The sequence below is a fragment of the Scardinius erythrophthalmus genome (assembly GCF_964197995.2).
Source record: "Scardinius erythrophthalmus genome assembly, chromosome: 5".
In the NCBI taxonomy this organism is placed as follows: Eukaryota; Metazoa; Chordata; class Actinopteri; order Cypriniformes; family Leuciscidae; genus Scardinius; species Scardinius erythrophthalmus.
In genome coordinates, this window is record NC_138225.1 from 9506285 (window position 1) to 9521271 (window position 14987).

The 14987-nt window shown below is 39.5% G+C and overlaps 1 protein-coding gene across 2 annotated transcripts in view; it reads right to left on the minus strand.

Annotated features, from left to right (window-relative positions):
• Positions 1-7704, minus strand: part of tet3 (tet methylcytosine dioxygenase 3) — a 31781-nt gene extending 24077 nt beyond the window's left edge. Inside the window, exons 1-2 of one of the 2 annotated variants that reach the window (XM_081365615.1) lie at positions 7234-7704; positions 6761-6817 (exon numbers count right to left, since the gene is read on the minus strand). The gene's annotated coding sequence lies outside the window, so the exon portion shown is untranslated. The remainder of the gene's footprint in view (positions 1-6760; positions 6818-7233) is intronic. The other variant, XM_081365616.1, reaches the window with a different exon arrangement.
• Between the last annotated feature and the right edge of the window lie 7283 nt (positions 7705-14987).

The following is a 14987-nucleotide window of genomic DNA, read 5'->3' on the forward strand; positions in this document are numbered from 1 at the left end:
TCTATTCAACTTCTATGGCAAAAGCAGCAATAAGAGAGAGAGAATACTATCTCTCCAGTTCTGCAGTGGCTTGTTGCCAGCCTTGTTTCTCTCAGGAGTAAGGCTAAGATTAGCTCCCCATATGTTCAAGTCAGGCGTAGCTGCTCTTAAAGGGCCAGGGTCTCTTTTGAAAATGGTACAAAGTACACTGCAGCAATGCATGGGCTGTTTTGTCTCAGCCTCTCTTTCACATACAGTTGAGCACAAATGCCTTCCAGCTTTCAGCTTTCAGCTTTTCAGCCATGCATGTACAATCAATCAATCAATCAATCAATCAATCAATCAATCAATCAATCAATATATATATATATATATATATATATATATATATATATATATATATATATATATATATATATATATATACAGTGAGGAAAATAAGTATTTGAACACCCTGCTATTTTGCAAGTTCTCCCACTTGGAAATCATGGAGGGGTCTGAAATTGTCATCGTAGGTGCATGTCCACTGTGAGAGACATAATCTAAAAGAAAAAATCCAGAAATCACAATATATGATTTTTTAACTATTTATTTTTATGATACAGCTGCAAATAAGTATTTGAACACCTGTCTATCAGCTAGAATTCTGACCCTCAAAGACCCGTTAGCTGCATAAAGACACCTGTCCACCCCATACAATCAGTAAGAATCCAACTACTAACATGGCCAAGACCAAAGAGCTGTCCAAAGACACTAGAGACAAAATTGTACACCTCCACAAGGCTGGAAAGGGCTATGGGGAAATTGCCAAGCAGCTTGGTGAAAAAAGGTCCACTGTTGGAGCAATCATTAGAAAATGGAAGAAGCTAAACATGACTGTCAATCTCCCTCGGACTGGGGCTCCATGCAAGATCTCACCTCGTGGGGTCGCAATGATCCTAAGAAAGGTGAGAAATCAGCCCAGAACTACACGGGAGGAGCTGGTCAATGACCTGAAAAGAGCTGGGACCACTGTTTCCAAGGTTACTGTTGGTAATACACTAAGACGTCATGGTTTGAAATCATGCATGGCACGGAAGGTTCCCCTGCTTAAACCAGCACATGTCAAGGCCCGTCTTAAGTTTGCCAATGACCATTTGGATGATCCAGAGGAGTCATGGGAGAAAGTCATGTGGTCAGATGAGACCAAAATAGAACTTTTTGGTCATAATTCCACTAAACGTGTTTGGAGGAAGAAGAATGATGAGTACCATCCCAAGAACACCATCCCTACTGTGAAGCATGGGGGTGGTAGCATCATGCTTTGGGGATGTTTTTCTGCACATGGGACAGGGCGACTGCACTGTATTAAGGAGAGGATGACCAGGGCCATGTATTGCGAGATTTTGGGGAACAACCTCCTTCCCTCAGTTAGAGCATTGAAGATGGGTCGAGGCTGGGTCTTCCAACATGACAATGACCCAAAGCACACAGCCAGGATAACCAAGGAGTGGCTCTGTAAGACGCATATCAAGGTTCTGGCGTGGCCTAGCCAGTCTCCAGACCTAAACACAATAGAGAATCTTTGGAGGGAGCTCAAACTCCGTGTTTCTCAGCGACAGCCCAGAAACCTGACTGATCTAGAGAAGATCTGTGTGGAGGAGTGGGCCAAAATCCCTCCTGCAGTGTGTGCAAACCTGGTGAAAAACTACAGGAAACGTTTGACCTCTGTAATTGCAAACAAAGGCTACTGTACCAAATATTAACATTGATTTTCTCAGGTGTTCAAATACTTATTTGCAGCTGTATCATACAAATAAATAGTTAAAAAATCATACATTGTGATATCTGGATTTTTTTTTTAGATTATGTCTCTCACAGTGGACAAGCACCTACGATGACAATTTCAGACCCCTCCATGATTTCTAAGTGGGAGAACTTGCAAAATAGCAGGGTGTTCAAATACTTATTTTCCTCACTGTATATACATACATGTTTTTGTACATTAACATGTTTTTAGCACCAAATCAGAGTATTAAAGTTATAACTGAAAGATCATATGACACTAAGACTGGAGTAATGCCTGCTTAAAATTCAGCTTTGCCATCACATGTCTAAATTACATTTTAAAATTATATTTAAAAAACAATAAGATCATCTTACAGACCCCAACGGTGTTGTCTGTATTTGTGTGTCTTTGTGTATGTGTATGTAGAAATTACAAATCACCAGGGGGCGGGGTAAGATGAAAAGAGAGATAAACACACCGATACTGAACTAGTTCTCAGCTGATGTGTCACAGTACATCCTGTCCATTCATTTTTCATTAACTGCAGTAGTGCAGTCATCCATTCCACAGGAGAGTCACAGCCACAAGCCAATGTGAAGGGCAAACATATTAATACATGTGTGGTTGACTTTACCCAACATCAGTTTGAGAACAACTAGGTACAAATTTCCTGGATAGAGACCGAATTTTGGTTAAAAAAATGTATCAGGACACCAAGCAATGGTCTCACACCATGTCCTCCTTCCTAGCATAACAAACAACATGCTAGAGAAGTATGTACTTTCTCTGCCACTATAGAGTCCATCTATCCTCCATCTACTGTCTCTGTCGCTGGCCATAAATACAGATAGTATCTCCCCAAATTCAAGCCATTGGTTGTGATGCACAAACAAACTGAGTAATGTCTCTGCATATTAAGCTAAGAGATTATTTTAACATCAAACATCAAACTTCACCATTTTAACCTTTAACTATACAAGTTATTTTGGTTATTGTATTATCTTAAATGCATCTGCACACACATGCAATTTTTTCAGGGTATGCATGATGGTTCATCACAGAGCGGTTTTATTTACAAAAACAGACAAGGATCTGCAAGCATTTATTTTAGCTGTATCAGTTTCCAGCCTCCTGATGCTGATCAAGCCTGGATAGTTGAAGCTGACACTCTTAAGGATCATTTGAGTATGTTTAGCCTACTTTGTGAAGAATCCTGCATATGTTTAATGTAAACACCTTTCTCTTTCTGTCTTATGCATGCACACAAACTTTTAATAATAATAATACAAGTTTAGTATGTTTATTTAGCATTTTGAATAACAAGGACATTGGCATGTCCTCATAATATAGGGGCTTGGCCAGGAACCTGAATACACACCACAATATAAGGACTTTGGCTCCTCATTATGTAGGTCAAACCAGTGTACACACACACACACACACACACACACACACACACACACACACACACACACACACACACACACACACCTACTTGACATTTAAAAATGCAAAACAGGATGCATGGTCTGCTGAGGTGTCATTTTTTGGAAGTTAAAAATGTGTTTGTATATCAGATTAATTTGTAGAGACAATTATCTACAATAGTTCAGTCATGAATGTTTATAGGGTGCAGGCTGATTTTACATGCAATCTGTATGTATCACATGACTACATAGCAAAAGCTGTCTCGCTTCTATAGATCCTGCAGCCAATGAGATTGCTTGCTCAATGTTTAAACGTAATTTGTGACCCGTGCTGGCAAAATGAGTCACAATGAGCACATTTTCAAAAATGTTCTTGTTATATTCATTCTCATAAAAAAAATAAAAAAAAACTTCAAATGAATATGATTTGTTGGAATCGGACAAAAAATGATTGAGCTACACCTGTCTGAATCACCAGTCGTCAAGAAGCGAGCAGAAAAATTGCTGGGGGGATTCAGCTATTAATTAAAAAAAGGAAATATTTAGGAAGGTACACCTCTCAGAAAACATACAAATAAAGATAATTTTAGATGTTTAATTGCTATTTGGAGCATTAGTATAGATAGACGAGGGCTTATTGAACTAATTTATTGTGAAAACCTGAAATTCAACAAAAATGTACACATTTCACTTGCTTTGCCTGTAGCTCGTAAATAGTCTGTGCACATTCCTACTCATTTTGCAAGCATAGGTCACATTTAAATATCGAGTTCCTCTGAAACCCTCCAGCTCCACCTGCCTAGTTCTGCTATGGGATTTATGTATGCCTATTTATGCAGCAGCAACATATCTTACAAGCTCACAGCAGCGTGTCTGTGAATCTGTTAGCAGTAGTAAGTACATACTTGCTCTGCTGCAGCAACAGCAGCAATAATCAACAGCATCAATAATCAACAGCAGCAGCAGAAGCGTGGCAGCAGATCTAGGTGCAGATCTTGATGTATTTGGTCACCAACACCAAATACATTAACATTGCCATATTCAATAACATGCTCAAATTATTTTGAGAGTTGTCATGTTTGAAATATAAGAAACATGCCGTGCTTACTATTGATCATTGTTAACAAAATAAGTTTTCATTTTGTTATATGATTTAAAGCAAGCATACATACATATAATATATATTTTTAAGTTACAGAATTCAAAAAATATTGCATAGCAGGAATGACCCAGTTATCAATCAAAAACATCAAAACAATGAAAAAGGCAAGAATTTAACTGTTTTTGGAAATTGTTTATTTAGTAAAATGAATCATGCCTAGTACCTAGTAAGTCCTAGTGCGTGCTACTAAGATGGTGGTGTATTTAGCTAGAAAATCCTTTTTAGGTCACTCGCTGGACTTTGGAATGTTTGGTTGGGTGAATAGACAGGGAAAAAAACAGACCTAATGATGTTATGTAAACTAAGCTTAAACTATAGCTTGTGCATGTATTTTTTTCTTTCCAGGAAATGGTCAAGTGGTGAGAGACAACGGCCAATCAGCTAATTAAAATTGTTTACAGCCATCATTTTTAACATCCTGTTTTCTCAAAAGTGAACTTCCGTCACCGTTAACTCATAGTGGCATCTGTAGAACACAACTAGTCTATACCAGAGTGAATTACAATGTGCTCGTAATTTCAGGAGTGCGATGAAATGAAAACAAGCGGCTTCCTGCCTTTCGCATTACCTTTAAACGCTCACACTCACAAACCATTTCCCCTCACAAGCACACATTCACATATACATACACACAAATACCACATCACGTGAGCAGCCTAATGGGCGGGTCTGAACTATAATTACAGCTGTGATGTCATCTGCCACTCAGTGTTGCCGCAAAATCTAGGTCACTGTTAACCCTTTCCCGTCACGCCAGGGGATTCCACACACCTCGAAATGAACCATTACTACAGATTTTCCATGAGCTCTTTTATGTGGTACTGCCTCCCATGCAACTTTCGGAGCCTATTAAACTAATATAAACTGGGGTGATGGTGTACATTTACCCCACAGATCAAACGCTTACAGTAGAATGGCGTCAGCTTTTAGAGTCAATTTCAGAGCACTTTCATGTTATGGTTATCCCCACAACTACAGTACATTACGTCAATCGGAAGCCAAGCCAAAGGAAAGAAACACTACACAGAAATGACGCCTCTTCAAGCAGCCTCGGATTTCTGGGTATACTTGAGTAATTATATAACAATACAACTGAACGTCACCACATGCTAAGTGTCGCATCGTAGCAAAATTTCTAACAAAGCTTGACGATTCCAATCCACAGTCATCCAAATTCAAATTATTTTGAGAGCAAATAAGCATGTGATGCAAGCCATCTTCTCACGGCAAACTGGCAATTTGTGGCTGAGCGACAACAATACACAACAGATGAAGGGCATCTTGGCCAACTGGTAAACGGCAAAATTTGAGACTACTTTTAGGCAAGCAAGATTTAGCTGTACTTTAACAGAACGTTTCTGTGTTAGGTTATGTAATTCTTTGTGAGTGTGTGAAGGTGTACAGCATTTAGCGGTGATGCACAAAAATAGTCAGTTGGAAATGAACTGGCATGGATTACAAGTTCTGGATTCAAGAACAGTGAATCCTGGCCGAAGCTTTAGCTAAACCTGTCATGGTGTAGTCAGAGCGCCGCTGCTGTCGAGACTGTCTGCTTGATTTTGCAGCAGTTGCCCCAATCACGATTACTCCTACGTGTAATTCAGCATATTTGTTGCGAGTAATTCGCCACTAAAGCTCTCAAGGCTCGTCGAGTCTCTCTACCTCTGACGCGACGTTACTCAAATCCATAAACACTCCGCCACGTGCTCGCTCACATGGACACACAAACACCAGCACCGTCACCGCGCATGCGTGCACGTATGTGACCCACTAACTTCTACTCCCTTTACCTCAGATGACTGGAAACTTTGGCAGTCCCGCCTGCCACTCTTTTCTCTGTTCCCAGGCTTGACACAGAGCACAGAGAAAAAGGAAGACAGACAGACTGACAGACTGAGCGAGAAAGAGAAAGTGAGAAAGAGAGAGAGAGAGAGAGAGAGAGAGAGGCCACCTCCTCCTCCTCTTCTCTTTGCCAGGCGAAGCTCACGCCTACGTCTCTTCCAATAAGCGCAGAGCCCGGGTCTCTTTAAACCGGGGCCTAGTCCATGTGATTGTCCGCTCACTCCATTCTGGCTGGAGAAGACACACTACAGTACACCGCTGCGAAATGGACCTGGCATAGTACTAGGATCTGAAACGGAGGCCACAAACACTGAGTCACACCTGCAGCACACAGGTGGATGCCTGAACGCAGCTGTCACTTCAACCCCAAGCAGTCACACTGCATCTGGGCACGCATTGAGCCTGTTGAGTCACGCAAAAAGCACAAATCATCAACTGCAGCTCAAAACACTGTACCGTTTCTCATTCATACCCATGCGCTGAAGAAAACCTCAGGGAACTAGAGGACTATCAAATATAGTTGACATGTGCTGTAACAAGATACACACAGAGAGACAGCTGGCCAAAGGTTATTTAGCTCACCTCTTTAGCCAGGTTTGGGATTATGGACTGGGTTTTTACGTCTTCAAAATATTCCACCTTCCGGACAATCATGTAAAAAGAAAGAGGAAAAAAAAATAGATTGAGATCAATCAATAAACATCAATGACAATGAAAATGCCATATCATAATTATCTAAACCTTCATAACCCATGATCATTATTGAGAAAAAAACAAACCATTTTTATCAGGAAGAGTCAGAAAGGTTTTACTTTTGACAGAGCTTATTTACATGCATAAAACAGAACATGTTAAATAAATGATCAAATTCTGTCCTCTATATTTATACAACCCTGCCAATTATGATATAAAACAAACCTGTATGACATAAAAAGACATTTAACTGTGAGTTGTTTCTGACCCCAGCTTTTCTATAAACCAGTGCTGTTCAGAAGCCCTCCCCCCCATCTGCCATTACTGTCCGTCATTTTTTCCCTGTGCTAATAAATATTTACCTACTCAGCCTCGCTGCCTTTGCGTGTTGCTCTTCGTTGGCGAGAGGTATCCCCCATCAGAAGACCCGAAGCATTCTCTCTGCGTCCCCCCACCTCTCTCTCGCTCTCTTTCTGTCTGTCTTTCTTTATCTTTCTTTTCTTCTCCCTCTCTCTTCTGGTCTCTGTCCATTCAGGAAGCCATCTTGTGTTCTTAATCCTGTTTTACATTAGCTCTCGTACGCTCTTTCGTTCTCGCCCTCCCTGCCTCTCTCTCTCTCTCACTTCCTCCAATTCATGGCTCGACCTCATATACACAGAAGAGCATTTTTTTTAAAAGGCAGTGTGATCGCTATCACTGCTGCACTATAGCCTCCTCCCTCTCTTTCTTTTTCCTCTACCCCCCTTCCCCCATCTCCAAACGAAAAAGCTAACAGAATACGTGATGTGAATACTCCCCCCGCCTCCTTTCCGACCTACACACACTCAACAAACGCACGCAAGGCGGCGTCACGCCACCGATAGCTCACAAAGAGCGGCCGTCGGCCAATCGGAGGCGAGCATGAGCACTGCTGCTAGGGTGAAACAGACAAGAGGAGAGAGAGAATGAGCGAGAGACATAGAGAGAGAGAGAGCGCGAGGGCGGGATGTGCTGGATAAAGAAGAGAAGAGGGCGCGTGCTGTGAACAATGCGTGTGCATGTGCATCTGTGCGTTTCAGACTGGGGGGAAGGGTTTCTCTCTCTTGCGCTGTGGCTGTCAATTATCTAACCCGGCTTGCCTTCCTTAAACAATGGCTCTGGAATGTGGTATCACTGAAGACCATCTGTGTCTCGGCTGCCTGCAACAACTGGACTGGACTGCACACGTGCATGTGCACGCCGTGTCTTTGGTACCATGACGCAGGCGAACAATGTCACTGACAGAAAAACACACATATCCGATCCTCTTGATCCAACCAGTGACACACGATCAGCTGCCAACAGTTGTTTGAAAAAACACAAAGGAAACATACAAATTCTTGTTTTCTTCCATTCCGCCAACCAAAAAATTAGCACATTGTGAATACCATATGAGAACGTAACACCACTTTACATTCATCTGATCTTACATTGCATCGCAAATGCTAGTCAAATCGCAGCTGTTTTAAACGCTCAGGAATGACAGACTGTGCAAAGCATGTGTGCATGCTTAAAATAGCATTATAAATGCTCCAATTTCAATCTATCAAAGTCTATAAACCATACACAGTATACTACAACCTCTGCTGGCCAGACCTACAAAAGCCTGCTAGATGGAAATGCGCGAGTTATTTCGAGTGCAACAAAACTGACGACGAAAGGTTAGTAGCGTACGTGCTTCCATTCAATAACCAGAAAACAGCAACTGCGAATAACAAAATCAGAAATGTGAAAATTAAAGAGATAAAAATTTAATTTGCTTTAATTTGACTTCATAATCCTCAGGATTTGCCTGTATTTTCCTTAAGCAGAGACATGTGGAGGACGAGAGTGGAGGGAAGCATGCGCTCAGGCTTTCGAAGAACCAGCGGACGATTGGTGACGCAGCAGTTGTGATGAGAGTGGATTACGCAGCGTGGGAGTTCCAGTAACACCGTGTTCGTGCATGTGTGCATCTGCGTGAAGGCTTGCAGTAACCACGAGACTAGGGAAGGTTGCGCTGTGGCACCAAATTTCTGTTTAACTTTTTCTTTACACTTCAAGCATCATAAGAAACAATGTGAATGCAATTTTGAGGTTTTGCCCAATGGAATCGTCAAAAGCATGTTCTACTGACGGAGAGAGTTGTGGTGCAAATGCATTCGGAATGACTGCCGTCTTCCTGATGTTATCTCATCTGTTTGCTTTGATACTCGCTGAATCACCTGGTTCGTCGTGAGAGCCAAAGTGCCTAAGTGGTCATTAATCTCCTTCCTAGCACTCTCATAACAGGCCAGGTGATTTAGGCTGTATCAAAGCAAATCCCCTTTAGGCTGTCTGAAAATTGTCATAATCCTACCTGTGACCCCTATCCCCCCCTTCCCCCACCACCACTTTTACGCACACGCTTACGTAAAGTTCTTGTGGTTAGACTGTAGAAACATCATTAGGCCTTCATTGTCAATGAATTGCAAAGGTGTGTGAGCCTGCGTGAGTTTAAATGAGGGTTGAGACATCGTTGTAATAACAGAAGGATTAACAATCCTAATTAACTCCCTCCTCCCACTTTTGTCAAACAATGGCACCCCAAATTCAACTAATCCACATTGAGTTTCTAAGACCCTGCTCCAATACACAGCTTAACACACACACACACACACACACACACACACGCTTCGTGCTTAGTACTGCACATAAATTGAAAATTTAAACTGCGTTACGTTATCAAATCAAAATCACATCTCATAAAATCTGCCAAGAACTTGTCAAGGTCATATTTCACCCAAAACTACAAAAAATGTATATATATAAAAAAAAAAAAAAAAAATATGGCATATAATAAATAAATATATATAAATAAATAAATACTTATACATATATTTACATATATGTATTTATTTATTTATTTAAGTACTTGTACATCATGGTCGTATTTGTTTTTCTTATTTATTACAGTAATTCAATTCTCTTTAGCTGCATATATATATTACCCTCCTGGGACCCAGGAATAGACTTTTGTCCACTGTAGTGGACATTATATTTTAGTGAATTTCTCTGACACCATACTCTTACACATCTCACAATCTGGGTGTCCAGTAAAGAGCACATTCAGGGCTTTTCAGAGATCAAATGTTTGGAGGTTTCACCATGAAAACAAGTTCTCCTTGGTCTTTAAAAATGTCTGACATTAGTTTAGTGATCAAATGTAGCACTCTTATGTAAATATGATAATATATTGTAATTATAATTTAAATTGGACCACTTTTCAAATTGTATTTCATAAACCAACATCTCAGGAAAACGTTACAGGGTTTCAAATCAAAAAATGACTTTCTGTTGCAGAACAGGACGTTGATTTCATACATGTCCACTGTAGAGGACATCAGGACTTAAATCATGTTTATCAGGCATTTTGGGAGACACAACAAGAGAATTATTCATCAATATTTCTATGAAATATTAGATATTATTATTAAAATGTTGCCAATTATTACTCCAATTTTTACACTTCTTTTTTCATTAAATGTTGCTCCAAGAACACATTAATATGCAAATTAGATAGTTTATAGAGTATAGTGTCAACTACAGAGGACATAGCATAACATATGAATAAAAAATAATTTTTCAAAAATGTTTTTTACCATTTGTTTCTTATGCTTTACACAATGTGATGACATGAAAAAAAAACTACATTCAAAAAAACTATTTTTTCTGGGTCTCATTACAGTAATGAGAGGGCAATAACAATCATCACTGGGAATAAGAAATACATAAAACCTAAAAATGACTCAGGGCCCTATCTTGCACCCAGCGCAATTGACTTTGTAAACCGACGCATGTATCATTCCTATTTTGCACCAGCGCACAGCGGACTTTTCCCTCCACAAACGCACGTCGGTAAACTAGGAAATGCATTTGCGCTCCCGGGGCGGTTCAGCGCAAAGAGGAGGCGTGTTCCAGCGCAAACGTTCCCTGGTGCTATTTTGCAGGTTTAGAAAACAATTCCGCCACTGACCAGGAAAAACCTAGTCTAAAGTCAGTGGCGCGTTGCGCATGTTATTCATATGCTATTTTAAGGGCGCATGCTTGGCCATAATCAATGTAGCGTGTGCACAACGCGCATACACTTTGCTTATCTCATCTACACACAGACGCAGCAGTTCTTATTTTTAGAAAACCATACATTATTACAAGAAAAAATATTAACACACGAGGGAAATAATTGTTGTGTCCATGAAGAAAAAATATGCATAAATCTAGCTTACACATTTACCCAAATTTTTATACGCCTGTTTAACCGAAGCTAATTTGGGTGGGTTTCTCCCATCCCCAATGTCACTTCTCTGTGTTTTACGGCCCTGACGAGAACGACGGTCTCCTCGGCTGTGAACTGCTCCTGGCGTGCACCTGGCAAATCCGCCGTTATAATAGCAGTCCGCCATGGAACAAGCGCGCCTGCTCTTAAAGGGAATGTGAGATGTCGCTCTGATTGGTTTATTTCACATTACGCCCAAACCACACCTATGAGTAATGAAGCAACTTCAGACCAACCCATTTTAGATTTGCGTCGGGAGCAAGAGTTATTTATCCAGCCGGTATAATAGCAACAGCGCCCAAGACCCGCCCACAAAGTTACTTGCGTTTCGCGCTTGATACTTGCATTTCAGATCGTTAAAATAGGGCCCTAAATGATTACCCAGTTAATGTAGTATTATAAGTTAAATTTTACTGTTTGAATGTTAACCATAATACACGAGCTACCCAAATAAAAATGTTAAGTTTGTTTTTAATTTACTGACAAAAAATAAATTAATTAAAACCCTCAAGTGGTACAACACCTATACAGCGGTATAGTCATTGCATGCAAGCTAATGTCGAGGGGGCTTTATCATTTTCATTATCATTTGTCCATGTTATAAAAAATAAAAAAAAATTAAAAATAAAAAAAAATCTCCTGCAAGCCAAGCGTAGCATTGTTGTTCTGGAAGAGACATGACCAAATGACAGAGAGAAAAATAATAATGCAAAAAGTGCACCACAGTACTTTTAATGCATTCTTTTTCAAATTAATTCTCCACAAAGTATCTCAGTTTCTAGTAGTCTTACATGACTGATGCAGCAGCCCTGTTGACAATCTATATGCTGTAGCACTGACTGATCCATACTGCAGTGAATGGATCAATAAATGGGCAGTGATAGTCATTTGTGAAGAGCCCTCTTTAGTTTGCATTATTTAACTTTGCCATTTATTTTCAAATGCACCTTCTCACATCTATATCGAATATAATGTAGATTTAGTTCTAAACTGCTTAATGTTGCTCATCTTCCAAACACACAGAAAGCTTACAGCTACAGTAATTATTCTCGTTCAGTGACTGGTTGGGGTTTATTAGCATTATTGAGTGCTGCTACCTGTCATGCAGGCTGGGTCTGCATTCATTCTGACTCAGAGCAAAGCTCTGATTGGTGGAACAGGCTATAATGTGATTTGGTTGCCAGGCAATAGTTAAGTCAGCTGGTGGTATAGTGCAGAGGTCAGCTCAATGAAATATGGCCAATTTGGACACTGTAGCACAGCAAGGTTTGCTGTTCCAGCTCTCAAAATATAATATCTTTCCACTTTCAATCTCAAATTCAACAAGGCATGTGCTCAGAATAGGTTATGTGCACACATGCCAAGTGAAAATGCTTTGTGAATCTGGATTTGGATTAGTTCACATTTATCCTACTGGGTTTCTCAGAATTCAGTGATTTATTAATGAATGTTTTGCTGCACATGTGAGATTTCAATGGGCAGATTTTGGAGCCGGTCTCTTTCATGTGCTCAGTGAAGTGATGAGGAGGGAAAGAGGGTGGGAGAGGCGAGGGGGGGATGGGTGACCCTGACAAACACACAGACAGACATTTAAATCTAATCCACCTCATCCTTTGTCTGATCTTAGCTAGTAAATAAAAACAGCAAACTGGCCTTTCAGAAATGTATTTGACTGGTAGAAAAAAAAAAACTCTTGTTATCAGAAACATATCTATTACTATATTATACTGCTACTTAGAGTATGAGATAACAATAGGCTATACGGTTCATTGGTAAAATGCTTTGTGAGTGCAACAGTAATAGCAATAAGTATATATAAGTGTATACAAGTTAAACATTCCCATTTTGTAAGAAACTACTTCACTTTCCTGCTTCCAGCATGACTTCATACAGTCCTTATACTTGGAAATCAACAGCTTTGTGTCTAACATTTTACATTTACAATTATTCATTTGTTAGACTGTCTGAATACACTCAGTCACTTTGAATTAAACTGAGTATATTGTTCAAAAGTTTGGGATCAGTAAGATAAAAAAAAATAAAAAAAAATAAATGAATGCTTTTTATTCAGCAGGATTAAATGTGAAAGTAAAGATATTACAGTGTCACAAAAGATTTCCACAATAAATGCTGTTCCTTTTAATTTTCTATTCAAAAATAGTTCTCACTAAAATATTAAAGGGGTGGTTCGGGATTTTTGACATCGGACCTCATTTTTAAGTCAGCCTGGTTGTTATTCATCAGTGGCTTATGATTACAGGGAACAAATTATAACTAATGCAATGTGATGAAAGGTAAGTTTGATTTCTAACATTATTCTCTCAACGTACATTTGCATCGATAGTCTAGTGTTATAATTGATTTGCGTTTGGTGCACTGTGGAGTGGGTAAAACGGTTTTTAATGGCTGGCTAACATCTACCCTTGACTCGCGCTAGCCTAGCATCGGCTAACTATCCAAATATAAGGACTGGATATTTTTAAAAAAAAAATGTCTCCACTGATGAATAACAACCAGGCTGACTTAAAAATGAGGTCCGATGTCAAAAATCCCGAACCACCCCTTTAAGAAGCACAAAGGTTTTCGACATTGATAATAAGAAGAAATGTGTCTTGAGCACCGAATCAGCATACTAATATGATTTCTGAAGGATCATGTGACACTGAAGACTGGAGTAATGATGCTGAAAATTCAGCTTTTCCATCACAGGAATAAATTACACTTTAATATATATTAAAATAGAAAAAAATTGTTTTAAATTGTAGTAATGTTTTTCAATATTACTGATTTTACTGTATTTTTAAATCAAATAAATGCAGCCATGGTGAGCATAAGAGACTTCTTTCAAAAACATTTTTAAAAATCTTACCAGCCCCAAACTTTTGAACGGTGGTGTATGTGTACATACAAACAAACTCAACCAACACGATGAAATTGAGGAATGCACATTCAATTTAAAAGCTTGTAGAAAAAGGTAGCGCTTTGTTGTGAACTGAAGCTAGTCAGTCTCCAGAGTAGTCAGACCTCCATCTCTACATATCTACCACCACTTTTCTTGCTAAAATGTAACCAGAAGCATTCCATGCCTTGAATTGTATGGTCAATAATTAGGGAACAGAGGGAGAGTGGGAAGGAGTGTAAGAGAGAGGAGTATTGTGGTTTCCTGTTATAGAATCAAAGATCTAATTCTGTCCATTTCCCACACAAGCACACAAAGACATGGATACCTTTCCTTCAACTGTCCTCACTGTCCTTTGCACTTTCTGCCCTTTCTGTTTATCTGTGTTTCTCCTTTACCTTTCCACTGTTTCTCTATTTCTTTTGCTTCGTGGACTTCTCATCTCCTCTTTCTGGTTCTCTTTTTTTGACTCTCGCTCTATCCCTCCCCCGTTCTCCTTCCTCTTCTATTTGGCCACAGGTCAGCCCCCACGACTCCAATGGTCAAAGGTCAAAGAGCAGAGTATATAAAGTAAGCGAAAGGAATTCTCTGCACTAAGACTCTAAACCTGCTCAAACGCATATACACACACACAACTGGAACCCATGTGAGTGAGCTTAGCCTCAAAATAAAGAAAAAAGATCCTTAATTCGTTAAGCTGCAGTAGAAAAAGGAAAAAAAAGAAGGTTTGATAACCAAAAAAGTAAATTAAGAAATAAAAAAATATCCATTAAAAAATATTATTAGTGGTAATGATTAATAGGAAACATCTCAATTATTGCAACTCAGTTTTCAGAATGTATTAAACTTCTGTGCATAACTCGCACAGTTTGTGCTTCGGACATGAATGATACCTCAAATCGTGT